At 38.5% G+C, this 7,314-nt stretch overlaps 1 protein-coding gene across 1 annotated transcript in view; it reads left to right on the top strand.

The window, feature by feature from the left end:
* The window catches only part of Macc1 (MET transcriptional regulator MACC1), a 119,005-nt gene that overhangs the window by 78,290 nt on the left and 33,401 nt on the right, over positions 1-7,314 (top strand). Inside the window, 3 exon segments of the mRNA XM_050131104.1 lie at positions 2,774-2,923; positions 5,387-5,521; positions 6,303-6,491. The gene's annotated coding sequence lies outside the window, so the exon portion shown is untranslated.

The following is a 7,314-nucleotide window of genomic DNA, read 5'->3' on the forward strand; positions in this document are numbered from 1 at the left end:
GATTTACCCACAGATGTAGTTAAAATTTGCCTTTCTACCGTTTGTTCTTCTTCATCAGAATTTAGAAATTCCTCAATCTTTTCAATTCTATTCACCATTGCCTTCTGCAATGTCTGTATCTCCTGTCCAGAATTATGTTCCAAAGCCTTCATTGAGGATTTTAAAGTATGAAGTTTGTCCATTAGAGATAAGTTCTCATCTTTGGACATAATTTTTATGGCATAAACCGTGCCTTCTTGTATTGACAATCTTTCCGCCAATCTGTCATAAGCTTTAGACAAAATTCGATTGTCACATTCAACCATTTTTATTCTCTCAGTTAATATTTCAGTCCCTTCAGAAAGTGACTGATGAAATTTCCGATTTAAATCAGCTGTTCCTTCTTCCATAGTAATGGATTTCTCCTTAATATCAGACACTAATGGTTCACTTCCTACAGAAAGGGATTGGAGTTTACGATCCAACTCAGCTGTTCCCTCTTTCATAGTCATAAATTTCTCCTTAACATCCGCCTGAACCTTTTCTAATTTTTTTTCAGTCACCATTTTCTTGTTAAACATAGTTCTGTTCTCTTCCTGTAGAACTTCAAACTGATTCTTGAGAAGATCATTGTCATGCTTAATCGTTTGTTGATGTTCAACCTCTGCCTTAAGAATCCTGGATTCGTCTCTTAAAGACTCTGTCACACTTTTGATGTCAAACCACTTAATACCAAGGAAAACTACTAATCCCAGAAGGATCCATAGATGTGGGGTGCTAGACACCTCTTGTAGGATCTCCCACATGGCACACTGAAAAAGACTGTTAAAATTCTGAATAATTATATTCTCAGACATTTTATTTATAAAAGGAAAAAAAAATTTTACCTGCAATGACTGGTTCCTGCCAGAGGTGGCGAAAGAGTCCACTTGAGCCCATGGGGAGAGCTGGTCTGAAACAACTCAAAACTGAAATTTACCGTTCTGGGTTAATTGCTCCGGCAATCAGGCGGGGTGGAAGGGGAACAGAGAGAAAGCCACCAAAGTGAACAAGTCAAGGAGATGCACGGCACTGAGCCGGGTCAGGAGGACTGCAATGCCTCTCTGCCATTAAGTGACCGGAGCGCAAGTTGGTGGGCAGGGCGGGGCACACAGACACAAATCCAAACCACCGGGGCTAAGTCTCCTGTCCTGTTTGCTGGCTTTCTAGCAGGCACCAGAGATTTCCAGTGACTCAGAATCGCAGCTGCTTCTAGGTGCAGTGCTGAGAGGGCACAATCTGTGCGAAGAGAGAGAGAGAGACCTCCAGTGGGGGAGGTGCCGCTGGCTCCCAGCGGTGGCCTCCTGAAGCCTCCGAATCGGGGCAGGTATCCACAAAGTCCCACTGGGTGCCAAAATGAAGTGGCGGCTTAGATTAATGTAGACAAATTGTGTAGGTATTTGCACAACTTTAATGAAAACAAGACTCACGAAACCAAGGTTCCAGCAAAGTACAAGAAGCAGGAAGGGGCCCACGGCTTCTGCGTGCCCAATTTATCAGTAAACATTCGCCCGAGGTGAGCCCGCACCCTTAGGGGTGGGCCTAACCCTACAGTTGCTCAGGATATGGGAGTCAGAACTTGTCTATTTAACCTGCCAACAGAAATTCAGATGAGAAATGTTGTGTCCAATAGGTCTCACTAGGCAGGTTCATTGTATTCTTTGTCATTTAGGGACTAGCCTGATACATGTTGACATGCTAGGATCTGAGACAGAGAGCCAAATCTGGCTGAATCCACAGTTCTCATCTGATCTGACAGAACTGGCTCTGGATATGATGACACTAAATGTACCAAGAAGTTCAGGGAAGGAGATTTGTTCACATATCCATGGGAAAGTATTCTCAGTAGATTAACACGATACTCCTCACTCCTCTTTATCCACAACAAAATAGAGTTAAAATAGAGTTAAATGGAGTTAAAATAGAGTTTAAATAGAGTTAAAAGAAAGCCGTAGATAGATGGAAAATAAACAGAGAATTTTGATACTGTATGCTATTATGCTCTCTTTGAATTGTTTGAATGCTGAGAAAAGAGCAACAGCTGCTAAAAGATATTTGTTTATAAATGCTGCTGAACTAATCCAACATAGATATTTTGAAAATGCCTTGACTTTGAAATTTTGATCTAAGGACATGATGCTTTGGAAAGGAGTTTCTTATTTTGTTTTCACAGAGGGTGAGAGTCTATGGATTGCTTCTATCCTAATATGGTATGATGGACCACGCCCTCCTGAAGGATTGCTATGAACACCTTCAAAAAATTACTTCACTCAACAGCCTACTGAGATGACCCTGGCACACAGGTTATACCATGAAAGACCCAATTAATGACACCCCTATACAGCAGGAAGCAGTTTGGAGAGAAAAAAACTGCGCCCATGTTCCCAAGTATTGTTTATAAATGTTCTTTTACATTTAAAGGAAGATATGATATAGATATGAATAATTTGCATTGGTATGGATTTTAAGGTCAATTTTGTTATATGTATATGTATTTCTGCTCTTGATTAAGGTATTGTGATTATGTAGTTCATTTAAAAATGTAATGCATAATTAGGATATATAGGTTGTTAATGGATAATCATTGATAATAGTAAAGCTTGTAGTCATGTTAGTTAGATCTTCTAGATATATAGAGATATATTTCAGTTAGATAGACATTCTTCATATCTTTCAAAGATTATAGAATATGGCATTTTAAATGTTTTAATAACTTAGGGTTTTTTATAACAATGAGACACTCTGCTCCTGGCAGCACCAATCTACTTCAAGAAGAAGATGGGTATTGAAGAGGATCCTTATGGAGTTGGATAGCCATTTGGGCAAGAAACTGCTCTTGCCTGGACTGTTGCATAAACTGGACACAAAGAACCCTCAGAGAGAGGACTACTGAACTTGCCTAAAGGTGAGATGATCTTTCAGGGTTCCTGATTCATGAAAGAGTCTGCAAGACATTCTTCAGGATAAGCAGATAGTGACTGCCTTTGAAATTTCCTGCTTCATGAAAATGTCTGCCGGAAACTATGGGCCTGTAGGCCAAAGATGGATGCCCCAACGGTATAGAGGAACTTTGGGTGACTGTCCAGGCAGCAAAATGTCTCTGTCATTTCTAGAGTTTTGAAAGTTGCTTATATCTTGTTTATTTAGGTAATATTATATCCTTCTGGAATCTTTGATGCAGTTAAAAATAGATAGATATGCATAGTTGTTTTCCTTTGTTATGATAAAAGATAAAATAGATATAAATATTGTAACTATAATTCTTGCTTGATAACTGTTTTGTTATATGTAATTTTGCTATGTTCAAGTTAAAGCCCTCTTTTTTTGTTTAAACAGAAAAAGGGGAAATGATGTGGGAGTGTATATCAATCTGTTGATTTCATTGGTTAAGTAATAAAGAAACTGCTTGGCCCTGATAGGTTAAAACATAGGTGGGAGGAGTAGGCAGAACAGAATGCTGGGAGGAAGAGGAAATGAGCTCAGAGGCCATGCTCCCCTCTCCCTGGCAGACACGATGAGAAACTCCGACCCGGGATGGATGTAGGCTAGAATCTTCCCGGTAAGTGCACCTTGGGGTGCTACACGCATTATTAGAAATGGGCTAGTCCAGGTGCGAGAGTTAGCTGAGAAGAGGCTAGATATAATGGGCCAAGCAGGGTTTAAAAGAATACAGTTTATGTGTTGTTATTTCGGGTAAAGCTAGCTGGTGGCGGAAGCTGGGTGGCAGAATGCAACCCACAGCTCCTCTGATAATTGGCTGCTTTGTAAAACATGCTCATTGGGAAGCATGGACATCATAGTATTTTCTAATGTGGTCACTTTTACAAAGAAAGAGTCACATTTCTGGATCATTGCTGCTAAGTAATCTGGAGCCTGCAGCACAGTGTTTGAAATATTTTTATTTTGATCTTCCCACCAACTACCTGCAAATGTCACCCCTAATTTATTCTTTTACTTGTTTGATTTTAACACTTTTACCCAAAAATAATATACACTTCTCTATTTAAACTTGTATTACTTGAGTATTGGTAAGTATTCTCAAATTCTTTTGGAAACTAAGAATGATGTTTGAATATATGTATATTTTATGGCCACATAAAATGAACCTACTTGAAAATAGATAAAGTTAAAATAGTATATATTAATTAACAGTTATATTCTTAGCCTAGTCTTAAAAGATTGCTGTGATAGGCAGGTAATGGTGGTGCTCACCATTAATCCCAGCACTTGGGAGACAGAGGCAAGCAGACCTCTGTGAGTTCCAGACCAGCCTGCTCTACAAAGTAAGTTCTAGTACAATCAAGACTACACAGAGAAACCTTGTCTCAATACCAAAAGAAAAATTTGCTGTTGTTACAAAATATATTTTATCAGAGTTCTACAATACTACACTAAACATTCCTTTCTTCATGAACCAAACTCTGAACTTTCAGAACAGGCTGTATTTTATTAATTTGTTTGTCTCAACAAACCTCTGATACTTCTACCTTGATATTTTAAAACCTTTAGCTGTGGTAAAGCTCATAGTGATTGAGGAGTCTGTCCTCCAGACCTGCTTATACTTTTTTTAGTTTCCTAACAAACTTGTTTTCTTTGTCCTTGCCATGTTTGGTACTTATTTACTTTAAACAATAAAGTCAAGACATCTTTTGCTAGCATCTACCAATCTGTTTTCTACACTGGTGGGTTTAATGGAGGTCAGCAGTGCCCTTCCCACAGGTCCTTACTGTGGATGTCACAGCCATTCAGTGACTACTTTACTCACAAACTTACTTAGTGATAAACTTAAACCTTAGCCATCCTCATACTTGACTTCTCTGCAACTTAATTTTTTTGATCGTAAACATTTTTTTTTTATTCAACCAATGCTTCCCCTTCCCCATTTCATGGTCGCTTGTAATTTCAGCTATATGTTTGGTTCCAAAGGATAAAAACACTGCCTGAATTGTGAACCAGGATAATTACGTAATTGACAGTTTTCAATGAAAATATAGAAACTTGTTACGTCAAAAACCTCCCCAAAGGCTCATGTGTTAAATAAATGTTTGGTTGCCAGTTGAGGGACTTTTGACATGATTGGATCATGAGAGTTCTGTGTTCCAAACTAAACTACTAAGAGATAGGAATAATTTGAGGAAATAAACCATCGAGAATGTGTATTTGAAGACTTTGTTTTGTCCCAGAGCCTTCTCTCTATCTTTTGTCTGCTTCCTGGATGCTTCAGTGTGAGAAGCTTTCCTCCACCATGCCCGTCCACCATGATGCTTCTTCCTGCCACAGACCTGAGAAAAAGGGAACCAGATAATCAGGCATCAATGGTCCTAAAGTCATGAGCTAAAATAAGTCTTTCTTCTTGTGTTTTTCTCAGATGTTTAGTCACACCGTGATCTGAGAGCAGGGTCTGATGTGCTGGACAAGAGATCGCATACCCATGAGGAAGATGCTAGTGAACTTGATGAGCATCTTTGAAGACCACATCCAGGACAACTCTCCACCACCCAGGGTACAAAAATACACAAAGCTCTCTAAATTACCAGCTGTTATGATCATTGTCGAATCTTTTTGAGGTATTTCTATCTTTTCAAAGACCTTGAAAATTGCCTTCAAAATGAAGATTTTGGTGCTCTTGCTTTGAAACGTGGTTAAGCTGCAGGCACGGCACAGTCTGGTCTGTCAGAGTCTGCTTCTGACATAGCTAATGTGATATATGGTGCAGAATTTTTAGTTTCCCTGACCTTAAGTTCTGCCAGTAAATGGAGGCTAATATAATGTAAACAAGTGATCCATACCACACCTTGCATAGTGATACTAACAAGATAATGTATTAATGAAGTGACTTGAGCTACCAATGCTAGAGGCATCATAGAAATTACTTTGTGTAGAAGGTTTTCTTCTCATGTGTTCCTTTCATTGGTTAATGAATAAAAAAATCTGCTTTGGGCCTGATAGGACAGGACTTAGGTAGGCCGAGAAGACAACTGAATTCTGGGAGGAAGAAAGAGTCAGAGACCCGCCATGGAGCCGCCAGGTCAGACATGTTAAATCTTTCCCAGTAAGCCACGACTTTAGGGTGATATACAGATTAATAGAAATGGTTTAAATTAAGATGTGAGATTAGCCAATAAGAAACTAGAGCTAATGGGCCAAGCAGTGTTTTTGAGTACAGTTTGTGATTATTTCAAGTGTAAGCTAGCCGGGCGGCAGGGAAAAACAAGCCTCTCTCCTTGCAACAATTACTAACCATTATTAACCACTAAAGACAGGCTTTCTGCTACCCTCCCTAGAGAATCATCTAAAGTGACTGCTAGAATTTTCTATAAGACTGTCACACCTATTACACATTTGCTAAAAATGATCAGAGACAACAAACACTGGAGCTGGTATTAGGGTACATGCATCTCCATCAGAAGGTGCCACGGGATGACATCCAAGAAGGCCACATAATCACCAGCATATAGACCACTAACATGCTGGTGAGTGTCTTCAGTGACAATGATTTTTTTTTATTTTATTTAATTTATTTATTTATTTATTTATTTATTTATTTATTTATTTATTTATTTATTTTTGTGAGCCAGTCAGGTCTTCTATACCAATTGCATTTGCATGGTCATGTAATATTATTTGGGCAGGTTTGACATTTAGAAGTAAAATAAAAGTTCTTTAGTGCATCAGTTTCTTTCCTGACATTTTAGTGTTTGTAGTCATCTGTAAGAGTGGTAGCTGACATAAAACTATTTATGTTTTAAAGTCACATGACATACCATGGGAAGAACTAAATACTATACAGACCTTTATAGATCCCAGGGATCTGAAACATTCAAAGACTAAAGAAGATATCTTGAATCCCTGGTTTCTACAGCACTGATTGATTTTCAAGTATAAAGACCACTGTAAACATTTCAAAGGACTGGGGATAGTTTAGTGCTAGAGTCCTTGCTTAGAATGTGCAAGGCCTCTGGTTTCATTCCAGCAGGGAAGACAGACAGACACCTTTTAAAGAAAGAAATCTTTTAAAGTGCATTGTTTGTATTGTTTCCCTCCCTCCCTCCCTCCCTCCCTCCCTCCCTCCCTCCTCCCTTTCTCTCTTTCTTTCTTTTAAATCAAATTCCACACCCCTTCCCACCTTTTTCTCCCCTCAAAAATCTCTTGGAACATTTAAGTAGTATATTAGGTCAGTTTTTCCAGTTGCTTAAGGGCTGGTATAGTATTAACAAAATAACTCAATGGCAAAACTTTGCTCATCAGTTTTTTTTTTTTTTTTTTTTTTTTTTTTTTTTTTTTTTTTTTTATTGT

The sequence above is a fragment of the Alexandromys fortis genome, unplaced genomic scaffold (genome assembly GCF_014885135.2).
Source record: "Alexandromys fortis isolate MF-2015 unplaced genomic scaffold, M_Fortis_MF-2015_v1.1 scaffold_345, whole genome shotgun sequence".
NCBI classification, from domain to species: domain Eukaryota; kingdom Metazoa; phylum Chordata; class Mammalia; order Rodentia; family Cricetidae; genus Alexandromys; species Alexandromys fortis.